This window comes from Entelurus aequoreus, linkage group LG12, assembly GCF_033978785.1.
Source record: "Entelurus aequoreus isolate RoL-2023_Sb linkage group LG12, RoL_Eaeq_v1.1, whole genome shotgun sequence".
Lineage (NCBI taxonomy): Eukaryota > Metazoa > Chordata > Actinopteri > Syngnathiformes > Syngnathidae > Entelurus > Entelurus aequoreus.
In genome coordinates, this window is record NC_084742.1 from 37,742,271 (window position 1) to 37,762,726 (window position 20,456).

Here is a 20,456-nt window from a genome sequence, read left to right on the forward strand (position 1 = left end):
TTCCACAAAGCCGACCGGACATCCACTATGCTACTAACACTCCTGTACACAAACTGCTACCGTTCCCTCTCTTCTTTTGGCCACTCACTTACACACTTCACTCACCCCATGTACTTCCATTCTTAAAGGAGCAACATGTTCATTTCAACAACAATTGCTAATCATGGCAGACTTTGTGAGAGAAAACAACTTTTTTGGGACAAATTATGATCCAGAGCCTTATATTTTTGAGCCAGAACACAAATAGGATGAGCAACAAGCCCCTGAAGCCAAGAGCCAATCAGATGCAGCTTTTGTAAAACACAATCATGCAGCAGTATTTCTAAGTGTTAAACAAGAAGACATAGAAACTAACCATAATAAAAGTAATACTTACAGCCTGATTTACTAAAGGTTTGCGTGTACTAAAACACATGCAAACTTGATAGCACACGCAGAGCTGATCTTTTAAACGTGTGCAAAGGGGATTGCGTCTGCCAAGTGAGCAGAACAAGGCGTGCAATCTTTTATGCGTCCCTGTCTTCGTTAAAATGCAAATTATATGCTGATCGTCAGAACGCTCACAACACTGGGAGAATAAGATGCAAATATAATTATTTAGCACGTGCAATGTGATTTATCAACACTCGTCACTGTTTTGGGAGCTCTATTTAGCGTTCCATGACCCAGTTCTACACGCGGCAAAGAGAAAAGACTGTTGCAGTCGCTGCACAGACACACAAGGGCAACAGAAGCTCATGGATTTTTATTTTTTAAATTGTCAGCAATAAAAAAAAATATCGCCCAGGCCTACCATGTTGTAGTGTTTAGCGCTTCCATACCAAGTCTACTGACAGACATAAGTCGGAACTATACGCTACGTTGTATTAGAAATGGCAACAGTGGAGGATGCATGTGCATGTACGAGCCAGTCTGCCCCACCACAAGAGAATAGATAAAAAGAAGGAGCTTATTGACTACAAGTCGGACTACAATGGCGGACTCGTGCAAAGCTCTAAAAAGTATACTATGTATGGCGATATCAGCTAATGTCACCATTTGGAAAAGAATGACACACATTTGGCAAATTCTAAACAGCTCGTTTATTAGAAGTATGAAGGAACCTTGTCTCTTTAAACAAAACAAACTGTACAAAAAACACTCCTGCTTTATTTTACGGATAAAGCAAATTTGAAGAGGCGCAAGGACTGGTATGCAGACAGGAAGTACAGTAGCTCACACTTGGATATTACTCAATTGTTTTCTCTCTAAACACGCAAATGCATGGTGTTTGTAGCTTTCTAACATGTAAAAATCAACCTTGTTCTTGGTAGCTAGCAATGCAGCTAATGGGAGCAATCAGTTCTACCTCTAAATCACTTTAAAAATGCATTAAAAAACCGTCAACAATACTTCATTTACGTTCCGTTACCCGTATAATAACCAAACTGTAGCGACATTGTTATTGTAAGAGTGAACACTGAGAAAGTATTTTTCGAGTATAGTAACACACCAGCGTGCTATGGTATAAAAGCTAACTACGGAAAGAGATAAGTTCGCTTCTACGACAACACGAAACACATTTGAGGTTGTAATGGACAACACAATGTGATAAGACACCTGTACTGACTGAAAAACATGAACAATCATATTATGTGAAGCATAAAAAATAAATATAAATTTAAATCACCAACCAAGAGAAGTTCACTAGCTTTTAACCCACTCATAAAGGATTCAAGCGAGGCAAGGGCTTCAGTGGAGGCAGAGGGAGGTCTATAACAGCCTACAATTGCGAGAGGTTGGCCATGTGAGAATTCAAGCTGCAGGGCAAGGAGTTCAAATTGTTTAGTGATTGACAGTGATGATAATAAGGTAACATTAAATTTGTTTTTGATATACATAGCCACTCCTCCACCTTTTCGAGGACGATCGCATCGGAAGACATTATATCCATTTATAGCAATGTCCTTGTCAGAGACTGCTTTGGTTAGCCAGGTTTCTGATAAGATAAATATGTCTGCATTGGTTGTTTGAATCCAGATTTTGACTAAGTCTAATTTTGGCAGTAGACTTCTAATATTTGAATGAATTAAACCAAGACCTGACCTAGCTCTAAATTCATCAGGAGTACTGATGTTGTACAAAGCTGGGCCTGGATTTGGTTGCACATTGCCTGATAGAAGAAGTAAGAGCAATATAAAAATGTTTCGTTTCATGTGGCAAGGTAACCCGATGACAACATTACTTGGCTTCACAATGTCAAAATGAGTAATTTCAGAAGGAGAAAAACATCTATTTAACACAGAAATACACCATAAATGAAGCTGGTTAGAATTATTTAGCACTGACCCACATGTAGATATCAATAAGCTTTGTGTAAGTGCTGTAGTTTCGTAGGACCAGGTGATTGTTATTGCGTTCGGTAGAGTTAAAGGTTGGTGGAGCACCTGGTCAGGTACCCCACTACAATTGCAGAAAACAAGTCCAGGAAAAAGCATTAATATTAAATACAGAGCTTTTGTCAAAGTCATTGCTAAATTGTTTTACTACCTACCCAGGTCCAATATTCAAAGTTCAGATGTCCAGGCTACAGCAGTTGGAAGGCCAAGCTAAGGCTAGCAAAGGCCCAGCCTTAGTCAGTCTGAGGCTAAGATAGATCCAGGCTGTGGCAGATGGAAGGCCAAGATGAGCTAGCAGACCCAGTCTGTAGGCAGTGAGAGGCCAAGCTGGGGCTAGGTTAGAGCCAGGCTGTGGCAGATGGAAGGCCAAGATGAAGCTAGCAGACCCAGTCTGTAGGCAGTGAGAGGCCAAGCTGGGGCTAGGTTATAGCCAGGCTGTGGCAGATGGAGGGCCAAGATGCAGCTAGCAGACCCAGACTGTAGGTAGTGGAAGGCCAAGCTGAGACTAGGATAGATCCAGGCTGTGGCAGATGGAAGGCCAAGATGAAGCTAGCAGATCCAGGCTGTGGCAGATGGAAGGCCAGGATGAAGCTAGCAGATCCGGTCTGCAGCTAGCAGATCCTGTCTGTAGGCAGTGGAAGGCCAAAATGAAGTTAGCAGACCCAGTCTGTAGGCAATGGAAGGCCAAGCTGGGGCCAGGATAGATCCGGGCTGTGGCAGGTGGAAGGCCAAAATTTCAGCTAGCAAAACATCTCCTGGCTTCAGCAGGTCAAAGGCCTCCAGATTTCCAAATCCAACAAAAGCAGTCAGAAATGCCACTTTTTGGAAGTAAGCCTTCATTCATCAAATGTTACGCTTAAAACTAGTACAATTTACTTAATTTGGCTAAAAAATAAATTAAAACAGATAGAAATTCAGACCACTTTGACAAGCAGACAAACAAAAGACAGTGCTGTCGGCCATCTTGGATTCATTCATGATCGATATCAAAGTGTGACTCACTCAATGGACAGTTGTGCGTTTGGTCCAGCTGGCCAGGGACGTTTTTTACGGTTTATTTGGGTAAGCAGTCAATTTTTGTGGAAATAGCTTGGCTCCAAATCCCACATTTAAAGAGTCGGCACTTTTACCTCACTCTCTCGGCTCCCGTCTCGTTTGTAAGAAGTAAGAAGGAAGGCCATATTGATTAAAAAATATCTCCGCAATGGAGAAAAGTAGGTTGTTGTCATGACAATAAGCAATAAGTGGTTTGGTATCCGTTTGAAGGTTATTTATTACCGCCGCCTCCTTCCTGAAGCATCTTTTTTTTTGGAAGTACCTCAGGTTGAAAAATGGTCCCAAGAAGAATGTTGTCGATTTTTTATTTTTTTTGTGTGAGTATTGAGCAATTGTGACAGGTACCAATCGGTAAGAACAGTTGGGTTTTGCATAACAGGTCCCCTTTAGTTTGGTATTACAATGATGTTGGTAATAATATTACTAGTTTTGCCTTTTCAGGTTTTTCCCACGCATTTGCACATTTAGTCCATACCATAATATCCGGGTGTAAGCTACTTTCTGTTGTGATATTTTTCTATTGTCTGCATGGCTTTCAATGTTTGCAGCAAGTTTTGGGTTGTTGGGACTGCTGGGACACCATGCATTTGCCTGTTTAGAGAGAAAACCATTGAGTAATATCCAAGTGTCAGCCGCTGTACTTCCTGTCTGCAGAAAAGTCCTTGCCCCTCTTCAAGTTTGCTCGAGCCGTAAAACGAAGCAGAAGTGTTTTTTTGCAGTTTGTCAAAGGTTGTTTTGTATAAAGAGACACGGTATATTTTGCTAAGATACTAGTGTGAGCTATTTCCTGTTATGATTTGTTTTTGCCAACTTATTACTATACACTCACTCAACAAACATCCTACTGTCACACATGGGCGCTAGTAATTGTCGGCGCCACAAAGCGTGGGCGTGCTGTCGGGGTAAAAGAAAAACATTGCAGCTGCCGCCTGCCGAACGGAAGAAAGGACGGCGTATTGTCGCGGTGATGGGGAGCCAACCGTCTCTGATTGAATCCTCCGACCGCTCTGTTTTTCGTACGCCGAACAGATGTGTTCGCCGCTGATAAGAGGCGACGCGTGCATGTCAACACGCGTGACGACCAACAGGTAGCTCCTTGCAATGCTCGCCGTCAATGCCGTCTTCCAGTCGGAGCCTTTGAAATGGAAACTTCCTGTCCACACTTTGCCTCTGAAGTTTCCTCCGGGCCTCACTCGACTTTCATGATAATCAAATAGCAGACAAGATGCTTCCCTCTGTGGAAATACTGCACTGCACATGCCTCTAATAGCACTATAAATACTGCAATGCACGTGTCCTAGTAGTACTATAAATACTGCACACTTAGCGAGGCTGAGATCCTGTTTGATGTTGCTCTCGCTTGACTGGAGTGTAAACACCACTTCCTTATTAACGACCAGTGACAGAAATCCTTCAATCATCCCCAAAAATATATTGCTTTTGAGGATTTTCCATTGGTAGTTTTTATCAGCTGCTGTGGCTTGCAAATTTTCGAAAGACTAACATTTTGGCCGCAGACTCCTAAAAACACCAGAGCAGTGTCGTCATATAGATACAGAGCCACCTTTGACTAGTACGGGGGTCAACAACCCGTGGCTCTTTAGCGCCACCTTAGTGGCTCCCTGGACCTCTTTCAAAGATGTGTGAAAATGGAAAAATGTTTTAATACATTCTCTGTAGGAGAACTAGGGATGATGTTTGATAAGGAATTATCTAGTTCGAGCCTATTATCGAATCCTCTTATCGAACCGATTCCTTATCGATTCTCTTATCAAATCCAGATAGGTTGTTGTATATGGAAAAAAACACAATATATGGTTTAACAAAAGCTCACTTTTATTTTATAAGAAAAAAATTAAATAAATAAATAAATATTGACTGTTACCCCCCTAAAAAATTAAATAAATAAATATTGACTGTTGTTACCCAAAGTATATTAAGTCGGATTTTTCAGGAGAAAAAAAATATATACAGTAACACAAAACCAACCTGTCTCTGTGATCACTATAGGTGTATAAATAATAATATAGTGTTAAATAAAATCAGTCCCTCGGGCACAAAACTGAAAATAATACAGCTCTCCAAAAAGTGCACTTCTGCTGCTATTGGAACATACCACATGGGCAGACAGCTAACAAACAATCCAAGACGTCTAATAAAATTCCAAAGCAGATTAATCCATTTAGGCTCTTTATTGTTGTTGATCTTGCTTTGTCTTTTCCTATCTTTTCTTCTGTCTTGCACTGGACTATTATTTTTATTTTTTTCAAACTGAAATACACATAATGACAAATGTATAAGCTACGTGATTCAATTAACATACTAAAATTTAATACACAATATGTAAATATTAGCATCACACAAATATACAGTACTATCATCAAACAAATACTTCTGAGTGTTGAAACTATTTCGATGGTGGAAATACACGACTGGCAGCCATTTTAAGTCCTCAAAACATCCATTGAAACAGTGCACAAAAATCGTTTTTCAATAAACATCTTAGTATTAAATTTAACCACTTTCCACCTTAATATTTAGTTACATAAAGAAGTTAAACAGTTTACTTACATACTTATCTTTTCCAAGGCTTGTAAGAGCTAACACAACTTGTCTACTTCTCAATTGTCTCATGAACTGAACTGACGTCGCCAACCCGGAAATGCCCAAACTAATGACGCATAGTATTTTCATATCGCCACAAGGTGTCAGTAAGAGTCTACAATCAAATGGGCATAACATTGCCGTCCCACAGGGCATTTCCTGTGGGAAGGGATTCGTTCCCAGGGATTCGAATAAAGAACTAACTCTTTTTCTTTACTATAGTGGCCTCGATAACGGGAACCGGTTCTCAAAAAGGGAATCGAGTCCATGGAATCGGTTCTTTTCTTATCGAACAACCGGTAGAACCGAGTTCGAACATCATCCCTAAGGAGAACAAACCTTCCTAATTGTTAGAAATCCCACTGTTTATATTAAACATGCTTCACTGATGAGAGTATTTGGCAAGCACCGTTTTGTCCTACTACTTTCAGCGATCCTTGAACTCATCATAGTTAGTTTACGGGTACAACTTTCTCTGACGCTGCCACATAAAGACGTGTTTTATGCCACTCCTTCTTTGTCTCACTTTGTCCACTAAACGTTTTATACTGTGCGTGAATGCACAAAGGTGAGCTTTGTTGGTTTTATTGATTTGCTGTAGTGCTTATCAGGCATATTTGGTCAATCAATGACCGCAAGCTAATCGATGCTAACATGCTATTTAGGCTAGCTGTATGTACATATTGCATCATTATGCCTCGTTTGTAGGTATATTTGAGCTCATTTAATTTCCTTTACTTATGTCCTCTGTGTATTTAATTTATATTTGCATGTCTCATGGCACATTACCTGCATGTAATATTGGTTGCATTTCTGATTGTTTGTTTGTGTGCCATGTTGTTCCAGACCACAGCAAACGTTACCCAGCTCGCAAAGATTGTAATAAACCCATTAGAAGATGACAGCCTGCCGTTTCCTTTAACTTGGGCACACAATCATTTCCAGAAGTTATCTCATCCTGTGAGAAGCCTCTGTTTTACTAATGATTGCCAATGTCTCAAAAATGTGTAGAATACAAATTAAAATGCAAAATTTCTGTCGAAAAAGATTTGCGTCAGCCTGCGACACACATAGTCATTTTGATAGTAGTCTAACATTGCTAATATAGACACTTGCATCATGTGTTGCCATCATTATAACACTTTAATTTTTTACGGCTCTAGACAGATTTAATTTTTTGTATTTTTGGTCCAGTATGGCTCTTTCAACATTTTGGGTTGCCAACCCCTGGACTAGTAGCAGGTCCTTAAAAACAGCCGCACACTCCTGTCATATACAGGATCTCTGACGAGCAAAGTATTCTTTATCTTGGTGGCCTGCCAACGTCCATAAATATGTTTTTGTTAGTTGAAGCAAGAACACATTTGTACCTTGGCAAACAAATACAACTTCAGCGCTGGACGCCATCGTGGGTCAAGGCGAGCCTCGGCAGGTTAAGCGTGATAAGCGAGAATGAGCATATGCCAGGGGGAGCAAGATAATGGCTAAAAAATGACTTACCGTCCCTTCGACACACAAAAAGCGAGACAGGTAGAGGTGGCACAGCTGCTGTGGAAGATTAATGGCGCTGCCAGATGTGTGGTGGAGGTGGCGGGGGGCGGGGTGTACTCTAGAGAGGGTGACCAGCCCTTGGTTGCTGGGGAAGGACAAAGCAGGCATGCAGATTATATAGAAAAAAAGATGACAAACTAATGATGTTGTTTGGCTGCAATGATACCTAAATCTCCTCCAAACGCGCAATAATCCTTAAATAATGATGCCGCTTGCCAGGAAGATTGACTTTATACCCCTTTGCTCGTTTTGTTTAAGCTTTGTGACACGCTAAACAGCTTAAGCCCGATATACACACAAAGCTTTCGAAATGAGGTTCCGCACAATCAAATGTTATCTGGTGTAGTACCTGGGGTGTCGCGTAGGGGGCTGCAGTGTGCACAGGGAACCTACTGTAGGCTGCCTAAAAACAAAATTAATGTAATTTCATTCATAAGCCGCAGGTGTTCACACTGAAACATGAAATATTTACACAGGCACTTGTGTTCATTCACAAAATTAACAAAAGTAGCCCCCCAGAGAGGTCATTGATCTTGGTCTTTATCTTCCTGTAACCTGAAGCAGCAGTCCGGCCCTTCAGTGCAAGTTAGTGGTGGTGGATTTCCATTCCTGCGTTGTGTGCATTTCATCGTGCCTTCTCCACGACAAGCGTGAGTAAATGGCTCACTGATTGGTTGTGTGAAAGCGCTTAAATTAAAGTGAACAATTTAATTGTTCTACCGTGACCCGTTCTGCAATTTTATTGGTCTGACACGACAAGGCTAAATCCATTGACGGCACGTGGAGCTTGTGAAACCGGAAAAATCCCTAAATTAGCCACAGCATTGTATACAACGCAAGTTTTAAAGGGTGGGAAAAAAGTAGCAGTTCATAGCCCGGGAATTACAGTAAATTGCTAGGCTGACTTGTAACTTTTCCGTTAACTTAATCTTGGTGGTAATTTACTGACAACTATTGCAGTAATACTTGGGCCATCCTCCATTTTGGATGTAAGACATTGTTCCTCCAACAAATATGTCAATCAATCAATCATTCAATCAAAGTTTATTTAATCACAAGTGTCTCAAAGGGCTGCACAAGCCACAACGACGTCCTCGGCTCAGATCCCACATCAGGGCAAGAAAACCTCAACCCAATGGGATGCAATTTCTGTTTGCCCGTGTCTCGATGCCCCCAGGACAGTAATTCTTAAAGGCCTACTGAAACCCACTACTACCGACCACGCAGTCTGATAGTTTATATATCAATGATGAAATCTTAACATTGCAACACATGCCAATACGGCCGGGTTAGATTAGTAAAGTGCAATTTTAAATTTACCGCAAAATATCCTGCTGAAAACGTCTCTGTATGATGACGTTTGCGCGTGACGTCACGGATTGTAGCGGACATTTTGGGACACCATTGTGGCCAGCTATTAAGTCGTCTGTTTTCATCGCAAAATTCCACAGTATTCTGGACATCTGTGTTGGTGAATCATTTGCAATTTGTTTAATGAACAATGAAGACAGCAAAGAAGAAAGCTGTAGGTGGGAAGCGGTGTATTAGCAGCCGGCTGCAGCAACACAAACACGTAGCCGGTGTTTCATTGTTTACATTCCCGAAATATGACAGTCAAGCTTTACCATTGTCCTGTGGAGAACTGGGACAACAGAGACTCTTACCAGGAGGACTTTAAGTTGGATACGCATGCTTGTGGAGAACTGGGACAACATAGACTCTTACCAGGAGGACTTTGAGTTGGATACGCGCTACCGTGAGTACGCAGCTGTGGCTTCCAAACATTCGATCGCTTGCTCGTACGTGCGTGCCGGTATGTGCATGTCGCGTATGCAATTTTGGGGAAATATATGTGCGGAGGTGACCGGTACTTTGGGCTGTGGGATTGAGTGTGTTGTGCTGGTGTTTGATTTGTATTGGCGGGTTATATGGACGGGAGGGGGAGGTGTTTGTTATGCGGGATTAATTTGTGGCATATTAAATATAAGCCTGGTTGTGTTGTGGCTAATAGAGTATATATATGTCTTGTGTTTATTTACTGTTGTAGTCATTCCCAGCTGAATATCAGGTCCCACCCGCCTCTCACAGCATCTTCCCAACTGAATCGCTTCCACTGCCCTCTAATCCTTCACTCTCACTTTCCTCATCCACAAATCTTTCATCCTCGCTCAAATTAATGGGATAATCGTCACTTTCTCGGTCCGAATCGCTCTCGCTGCTGGTGGCCATGATTGTAAACAATGTGCAGATGTTAGGAACTCCACAACCTGTGACGTCACGTTACTTCCGGTACAGGCAAGGCTTTTTTATCAGCGACCAAAAGTTGCGAACTTTATCGTCGATGTTCTCTACTAAATCCTTTCAGCAAAAATATGGCAATATCGCGAAATGATCAAGTATGACACATAGAATGGACCACTATCCCCGTTTAAATAAGAAAATCTCATTTCAGTAGGCCTTTAAATTGTAATTATTGGTTAAAAACCTTCAACTGCGAGGAAAAATGACTGTCAACACACCTCACTATATTACAGTATGTTACAGGATTATCTTTTAAAGCCGTCTGATAATTGGGCCTTTGCTAACGTTGGTTTTAGAGTGCAATCGCAATCTAAAGCTAGAAGTGTTTGTTGTAGATCAGACTTTACATAATGAGTTGGCATCCTACAGTGCATGGTTCAAAAATGTCCCCAGGAGAGCATTAAATCCAGCTCTAAAAACAAATAACAGAGACAATTGTTATTAAAACCAAGTCTGAACACAAACTTTTATAAAAGACTTTAAAGACATCTCGGGGCAATTGAGCAAAAAAGTAGTGCCCCCAACTGTTAGGAGTCACCTCTGGCTCACGTTTAGGTCATTGGAGTTAAGAGCCATCACAGCAAAAAAGTGTCAATAGCGCAATTTGTTCCTCCCTTATCAAGGTTAAACGGAACAAATCGATCACCCGGTGAGACAAAGATGTCCAGAAAGGTTATTAAGACTTTTTTTTTTCTGGCAAAGTGAGAGAAACCCGAGAGCGTCTGAAAGCCTTCCTGCCAAATCTGCAGACGACGTTGTTCCCCGGGAACAGATAGCGTTTCAATTACATGGGCTATTTCAATATTTTATGTTGATGCATTACGCCTTCATTCCTTCCCATTCATGAGACGTTTGAGGCACTTTATCAGGCCTCCCTCGCTGTTCTATTGCTCTGATACAGAATGGATCATAACAAGACGGAATGGCAAATACATAAATTACAACTGCACAATCACTTCTCGCGTGCGTTACTACTGCACCTCGGTGGTATCTGTTCTTGTCAATGTTGCCATGTAATTGGCTCAAACATGGCGATACGGTACACGGGCGTGCTTTTCAGTAATTCCGCATGACAAGAATGACATGACATCAGTGATCATAAAGCAGGGTGTAGATACCTTGAGAGTTGGCACACTCATCTAAGCAGAGGTGGGTAGAGTAGCTGTAACTGTTCTTGAGAGTACCGTTACTCTTAATACTCAGCATGTACTCAGACTAGTGTTGTCCCGATACCAATATTTTGGTACCGGTACCAAAATTATTTCGATACTTTTCTGTACTTTTCTAAATAAAAGGGAACACAAAAAATTGCATTATTGGCTTTATTTTAACAAAAAATCTTAGGGTACATTAAACATATGTTTCTTATTGCAACTTTGTCCTCAAATAAAATAGTGAACATACTAAACAACTTGTCTTTTATTAGTAAGTAACCAAACAAAGGCTCTTAATTAGTCTGCTGATGTATACATTAACAAATGTCATTTTCCATTCTATTATTTTGTCAAAATTATTAAGGACAAGTGGTAGAAAATGAATTATTAATCTACTTGTTCATTTACTGTTAATATCTGCTTGCTTTCTCTCTTAACATGTTCTCTCTACACTTCTGTTAAAATGTATTAATCATTTATTCTTCTGCTGTTTGGATGCTTTACATTAGTTTTGGATGATATGACAAATTTGGGTATCAATCCGATACCAAGTATATTCAAAGTCCTCATGTGTCGAGGGACATATTTCCTGAGTTTATAAACATAAAATGAATTTTTTTAAAACGAAAAATGTTGCTATGCCAAAAAATATCGACGTAATCATAGTAGTATTGACTAGATACACCTATTGTACTTGGTATCATTACAGTGGATGTTAAGTGTAGATCCACCAATGGCGTTTGTTTACATTTTGATGCCAGTGAGCTACGGTGTGTAGTGAAGCATGTTTAGCTATTCCTCGTCCTGCAGGGATGATACTTGTAAGAAATGTATTTTATTCGTCGCTAAAGAGGCGAAGATTAGTGATTTAGAAGTAGCTAAAACACTGCCGACAGCGGATGGATGTTAGCCGCTAACTAGCTAGCCATGTCTTAAAGCACCTCTTCCTGAGGGTGTTTCAGTCTTATAACTTCGCCTTTATTGTCAGTTTTTAAGCCAAAATGCATTGGTTCTCCCTTTTCTATCCACACACATTGTCTGTTTGTAAGTACTCTGTGATTGTGCACTGCCGAACATGCTCGTCTGCTCATAAACCAGCAATGACACGACGTGACGACGACAGGGATTAGGGGGGTGCGGGACCGGTACTTTTCAGAGGCGGTATAGTACCGAATATGATTCATTAGTATCGCGGTACTATACTAATACCGGTGTACAACCCTAACTCAGACTGAAAGCAGAACAAATGTTTAAATGTATTACAATGTTGACTGACTATAGGAATAGTTCGACTCTTGAAAAATGTTGGAGAAGTAAAAATTGTGGAAATTTCGGTTTCAGGAAAAGTGTAATGAGAAAGACAAAGATTCTTAATTGTGTACGTTAGAATGATTGGTTTCCATCCTGACACGTTAGCATGACGGCACATAATAAGGTAACACTCATGGACATGGTTGTGGTGTTAATTTATATCGAAGTGAGGAACATCTGGTTGGGATTTATGTCTATTGTGTCATTTAAGTTCTCAATTGACCCGGGATCTGGAATTCTTGATCCAGATTTGGTCTTGTTTAACTACTTTGTTCTTCTTGTCATTTCTTACGTTTCCGTCTGAGAAATATTAAGGGTAAACCTTACTCAGGTTTTTTTCCTGTCTAATAAAGGACTGTAATATTAATTCCTACCTGTATGTAAGATGCTGGTTAGTTTGTTCTTGTATGTTTTGTACTTTTTTTCTGTCTTTGTGCGTTTTTGGGTTATACATGTTCTATATAATGTATCATTTTTGTTACAAGCATTTTTCAGTACCTCTCTCATCCATGGTTGATTGTTCTTTATTGCTTCTTACTATCGGTAAGTTGTTTCCATGGGCAATGTTTGTCATAAAGCATCATGGAAGTATTGAACAAATGACCATAGGCATCATCTCCATCATTTCTCTGTATACATTGTCCCAACTTTGTTCTTTCAGATCATTCTTAAAAGCATCCATACTTTTCTCTGTGCATAGTCTTCCAAGTGTCCTTTTATCATCCGTGTTCCTATTACTGTAGTTTCCATCGTAGATTGTTAAAACAGGTAGATGATCACTGATGTCGTTTATTAGCAGACCACTTGTATTATTATCACAATCATTAGTAAATATATTATTAATAGGTGTGGCACAGTGTCCTGGGATTTTGTTTGGCCTTGTGATTTTAGGATATAAACACATGCTATACAATGTATCTATGAAGTCATCAATGGTCTTTTGATCATTGGGGTTCAAGAGGTCAATGTTCAAGTCAACACGTATGAAAATAACTTTTAGACTAATTTCGGTAAAAGTACACTTTATTTAGATATTTGCCTATTGTTCACAATCATTTTGAGGGACAAGAACACACGTCTTTTTTTTTTAGGATTTTAAACGCCTAAACGATGCGGCCATTGGGAGTCACCGTTGTAGCCTTCGAAGCCCTCTAAGACAATTTCAAAACCCTCCAATGATTTATATACACACTGCAAGTACATATATAATGTAGTAACAGACACGTTCATAACAATATGTAATATGTTCAATATTTGCCGTATTTTGGTCATTGCCGGACTGATTTCCCCCATGCATTGATTTCTGTTTCCATATTAGCGCACTTCCTACTTCCAGAAACAAAGGAGAGTGTGTCGTAATCATGGCAGACGTGGTAACAGACGATGAAGATGATTATTTTTGGACAAATGAGGATTCACAACCTTATCAATTTGAAGGTGGATATATAACGGGTGAACTACTGCTTCTAGAAGTGGTGTAGTACAGTCTAGTACTTCTAGTACAATGGTGAAACATTGGAGCAGACGAAAGCCAAGAGAATGAGGTCGGCGTGACTTTGGCGCTGTAAATGTGGAACTTGGAGCAAAGTTATTTCGATATAAATGGAGTGCTTACCCATATTCACCTGCAAACAAATGTACCTGGCCCGCTCGACCAAAACGCACAACTGTCCCACAACTGGTCACACTTCAATATCGATCATGATGCACACAGCACGTCACTGTCAACCTAGCTGTGTACAAAGAAATCATGAAATGTGGACTAATACTTTACAGATACTGTAATATGATTATTCATGTTTTTCAGTCAGTACAGATTGGCGTCCTACCACATTGTGTTGTGCATTATAAACTCCAACACAATTCATGCTGACGTAGAAGCTAGCTTATCTCTTTCCGGAGTTAGCTTTTATGGCTAATTCCGAAGCATGCCAAATTACTACACCACAAAAACAGTTCCTCAGTGTTCGCTGTTACAATAACAATGTCTCTACAGCTTGGTTATTATACAGGTTACGGAACGTAAATGAGGTATTGTTGACAGTTTTTGAATGCAATTTTAAAGTGATTTATAGGTACAATTGATTGCTCCCATTCGTTGCATTGTTAGCCACCTAGAACGAGCCGATTTGTACATGTTAGAATGCGAAAAAAACAACCTTTTGTCTTCTTGTATCTTATGATTGTGAACGATAGGCAAAATTCCAAAATAAGTGCAGCTCTCCTTCAATCAGTCTTTAAACATTTTAATACTTGATGTACTCTATATATACAGCTGATCAACACTTGTTTGCTTTTTAATGATAAATGATAAATGGGTTTACTTGTATAGCGCTTTTCTACCTTCAAGGTACTCAAAGCGCTTTGACAGTATTTCCACATTTACCCATTCACACACACATTCACACACTGATGGCAGGAGCTGCCATGCAAGGCGCTAACCAGCAGCCATCAGAGGCAAAGGGTGAAGTGTCTTGCCCAAGGACACAACAGACGTGACTAGGAAAGTAGAAGGTGGGGATTGAACCCCAGTAACCAGCAACACTCCGATTGCTGGCACAGCCACTCTACCCACTTCGCCATGCCGTCCCTAATGACATATTTCAATGATTAAACATTCTAAAATATTATCAATAGCAAATGACATGATATTCACCACTTTGTAGTTCAGATTCGTCATCACGTACACAGCTACTTCTCCTGTGTTCTTGTTGTTTCTGTTGATGTAATTTAGTTCATATCCTTCCAGATAAAAATATTTTCCTCGTTTTGCATCAATCCGTGTTTCTGAGATAGGGTTCATTGAATTGTTCCAAAAAATGCTTCATGTTGTTGTATTATGCATACAAGCTAATGCTTTTGAAATGAATAATTGTTTGTTGTTCCTTATGTTGGAGAAAACATTTGTAACTAGATCTTTATCATTCTCCAATTCCAGACTTCTATGGTCTATGTTGCAGAATGTTTTTAGTTCCAAATTTTCCTGTTCAGCAATCTTTTTTTTTGCTTTATGAATGTTCATGAGTGTAGATGAATGTGCTCTTGAATCCTGGTCTTCTTCAGTGGTCCCTTGGAACTTAGCAGTGTTGATGTACGTTGTATATTTTGTTTGTTTTCCATCAGACTCCATTATCTGTCTTGTTGTTGTTAACATTGGTCTAGATCCTTGTTGTCTTTGACAACAACAATAATAATAATAATAATGGATTAGATTTATATAGCGCTTTTCTAGACACCCAAAGCGCTTCACAGAAGTGAGAACCCATCATTCATTCACACCTGGTGGTGGTAAGCTACGTTCGTAGCCACAGCTGCCCTGGGTTTAGACTGACGGAAGCGTGGCTGCCAGTTTGTGCCTCCGACCCCTCCGACCACCACCTATCATTCATCATTCATTCACCAGTGTGAGTGGCACCGGGGGCAAGGGTGAAGTGTCCTGCCCAAGGACACAACGGCAGCGAACCTGAAACCCTCAGGTTTCTGACACGGATGCTCTACGCCATGATGACAACGTGGTGGTGTTGTTTCTTCTATCTATGATATTAACACCATGCGTCGATGGTGTTAATATCCACATCAACATCCTCTTGATTGCAGAAAGTTGACTATTTGTTGCTCTTGTTGCTCCGTTGGGGCAGAATCTGGTTCTCCTCTGTTGTCAACTGCTGTGATGTAGAATCTGGGGCCGATGGGCAGCCCTGCAATGATATTATTCAGTTGTGTATACTGATTCATCTCCTCTTTGATGTTCTCCACATCGGTGTTAGCTTGTTGATTGGCATTCAACTGTTGGCACAATGCTGCATTCTCCTCTTTCAGGACCTTCAACTCCTGTCTCACTGCTGTGGTGTACTCTTGTAGACCCTTCACCTACTCTCTTACTGGTGTGGTATCCATTCTGAGAATCTTCATTTCATCTCTGAACTTCTTTAGATCATCAAGAAATTCCTTTCTTGAGCTGCCATTCTGTGTTATTCGATGTTCTTTATTGGATTGTCAAACTTTAATATCTGACTGTATATATGATTGCATGCATTTAATATCTAATGTCACAGATGATTTTATGTCTTCTATTATTCCCATCGTCATTCTCATTTGCATCAACTGTCCCACATCATTGCTCAGATCGTCTGTTTCCTGAAACTCGATCTGTGAGCCTGAAGATCCCGGACTGGGAGTTTTGTTTCAAGTGTGTTTATGCATCGTTGCGAAGCAGTCAACTGAAAGCCGTTTATGTTGTTAGAACTGACAGGTAGTCACCCTTCTAACTTGTTTATTTTAACAAAGATCGTACCTTGGCAGGTCAGAGCTGTGCCAGCCCGTTTTAGAGATCACTTTGTGTAATCAGAAACGCTTAGAGTGTGTCCAAACTCACACGACCTGATGGGTGTATAGCTTCGGGTGTCTAGGCAACTGCTTTGAGTTAGCGTTTTGGCTAGTCAGCGGCACCTTAACTTACATCATTATAGAGAATCCGTGTCTCCCGCTAGGCAGAGTTCAAATTGAATTTGTTGTTAGCAAGCTGTCTTGTAGCTGGGATCACACTGGGTGGTCAGGAAAGCTCAAATTTTACTCGAAGCTCTGGTAATGAGAGACGTCTTCTCCAGATGACAGGAAGTGACTTAGACCAGTGTTTCTTAACCATAGGGCTCATTGGTGGGCCGCGAGTGCTCCCTAGAGAGCCGGCAAAAAATATCTGTTTCTCAGCTGCAGTGGTACTCCGTTGTAATACACTTTTCCACCACATGTGGCAATAATGACAATATCAAACAAACAGAGGAAGTCTGGAGCTAAAGTCATAGAAAATGTTTTCTGAAGCGCAAAAATTATGACTGAAGTGGCGAATCTGTATTTTAATTTGTACTTTGATTTCATTGACAGTCTAGTTTAAAAAAAACTATTAATTATTAATTTAGTTTGAGTGTATTACACAGTTATATTGTGCTAAAACAATGTGTTTCCTTTTTCAAACTTTCACTTCCTTCTTTCCGGGTTTGTGCAGAAAGCGATGTAAAAAGTTTCCACAATTCTGGCAGGTGAAGCAACCCCATGCTGCACAACAGGGAATTCTTACACATCGAAAAACTAACGAGGTGGCGCCACAAACACATAGCATTAGCTCAACGTTGGTAGCACTCATGGCGCCCTGTAGTCACGTGATTGCCTCTTGACCGTTCATTGAGGAGATCGCCTGAATCCGAATTGGCCATACTCTCTTTATACACGACTGTGGTATGTGGGCTCCATCTAGTGGTACTCCAAAAAAATCACTTGAATAAAGCACAGTGTTTTATTTTCCTATATTCATACTCAGTGTTACTGTTCAAACGGTGTAATTTTACAGTGACCAACACTATTAAACATAATTGGTAAATAAAACCTCTGCCTTGTTTTTAATGAATAATTAGGCCTACTACGCAGCTGTATTTTAATGATGGTCATTATGGCGGTACTTGAAGAGCCAAGTTTTTTATGAGGTGGTACTTGGTGAAAAAAGTTTGAACTTCTGGCCCAGAGCAGTGATTCTGAAACTGTGGCACGTGTTCTCCATCTAGTTGTACGCCAAGTAATCACTTGTTTAAAGTACAAAACCCAAAACAAATGCGTGAGCAAATTTTCAAACAGTTTAAGAACAACATTTCTCAACGAGCTACTGCAAGGAATTTAGGGATTTCACCCTCTACGGCAGGGGTGGGCAATTAATTTTTACCGGGGGCCGCATGAGCAACCCGAGCACTGCTGGAGGGCCACATCGACAATATTTCAATTACATTTTGCTCAATATTATTTTTGATATATACCGTAAGATACATAATAATTATAATAATAATAATTAATAATAATAGTAATACTTCAACATAGTGTGTGTAACAGCATTCCATGACTAATATAAATAAATTAACATTAATAATAAATGACAGTAAAATAAGCACACGTATGACTGAGGAGTCATAGTGTAACTTTGTGGGGTGTTTGAGTTGTCCGACTTTTTGTTGGCCATAAACGCACCAGTGGTTTAGTGCTATGCGTGTTGGTGACAGATGACAAGTTGGTTTTGGCCTGGTTTGTACGGCAGAAAATGACTAGTTTTTCGAGATAGAAGTGTTTTACTTATGTTTGTGGTGTGGTTATGTCCGAATATAAACAGTTTTGCTCAATAAAGTGATCGATATAATTCCTGGCCTCGAAGCATCTGGATAGACGTTACAATAATTGAATGGTGTTCAATTGAACGGTGTTGACGAACACCGTTAGGGCCGCTTGTTGTCACTGTCACTCAAAGTTGCATTGCAAAATTACATAGAATAAATATGTTTATTTTGTTTAGAATTCAGATGGGATTTGATTTGGTGCGGGGCATATATTTGCTGCGCGCAGCAGACGCTTGAGCAGTGCGCAATTGCGCAGGCACACACCTTAGAAGAAACGTTGCATGGCAGTCCATGTCTTGTTGGAAACACGCCATTCTTCATCAACTTCTCTTTTTAGCATCTCGGGTGTAAACCGTGCATCACTTGTCGCTGCATGTGCACCTTCACTCACAGGTTACACACGGACACACGCCCATAAATAATACTTTTCAAAATAAAAGCAGCACAGTTGTATTGCGCGCACGACATAGATGTTTTTTCAACTTTATTTTGTAATTAATGATTGCAGCTGTTCACATTCACTCACAATCACGCACACGCATACGTCCACACGGAAGTAATACAAATAACGATTTTCAAAACAAAAGCAGCACTGTTGTATTGCACACTCGACATAGATACTTTTTAAAATGTATTTTGTAATTTATAATTGGCCTCACGCGGGCCGGACAGGGACGCACAAAGGGCCGGATGCGGCCCGCGGGCCGCAGAATGCCCAGGTCTGCTCTACGGTCCGTAATATTATTAAAAGTTTCAGAGAATCTGGAGAAATCACTGCACGTAAGCGATGATATTACAGACCTTCGATCTCTCAGGCGATACTGCATTAAAAAGCGACATCAGTGTGTAAAGGATATCACCATATGGGCTCAGGAACACTTCAGAAAACCACTGTCAGTAACTACAGTTTGTCGCTACATCTGTAAGTGCAAGTTAAAACTCTACTATGCAAAGCGATAGCCATTAATCAACAACACCCAGAAACGCCTCCGGCTTCGCTGGGCCTGAGCTCATCTAAGAGGGACTGATGCAAAGTGTAAAAGTATTCTTTGGTCTGACGAGTACAAATTTCATATTGTTTCTGGAAACTGTGGAAAAGAACCATCCGGATTGTTAAAGGCGCAAAGTTAAATAGCCAGCATCTGTGATAGTATGGGGGTGTATTAGTGCCCAAGGCATGGGTAACTTACACATCTGTGAAGGCACCATTAAGGCTGAATGGTACTTACAGGTTTTGGAGCAACTTTTGTTGCCATCCAAACAACGTTATCATGCTTATTTCAGCAAGACAATGCCAAGCCATGTGTTACAACAACGTGGCTTCATAGTACAAGTGTGCGGGTACTAGACTGGCCTGCCTGTAGTCAAGACCTGTCCCCCATTGAAAATTTTTGGCGCATTATGAAGCCTAAAATACCACAACGGAGACTCCAGACTGATGAACAACTTAAGCTGTACATCAAGCAAGAATGTGTTGCTGCCATTTAATTCTAAGTTAATGATTTTTTGCAAAAAAACAATTAAGTGACTCAGTTCGAACATTAAATATCTTGTCTTTGCAGTCTATTCAATTGAATTTAAGTTGAACAAAAATTTGCAAGTCATTGTATTCTGTTTTTATTTACGAATTACACAACGTGCCAACTTCACTGGTTTTGGGTTTTGTACATTGTTTTATTTTCCTATACTCAAACACAGTGTGCCGTTCAAACTGTGTAATGTTACAATAGCCAAAACTATTAAATAAGCTTAACTTCTGCCTTGTTTTTAACGACTACTTAGGCCTCCTATGCTACTGTATTTTAATGTTGGTCATTCCGGTGGCACTTGGAGAGTCAAGTGTTTACTGAGGTGGTACTTGGTGAAAAAAGTTTGAGAACCACTGCCCTAGACGGATTGCTTTGGACTTTTTTGTACATATAACACATTTTTAGATCTGTTAGTTCAGC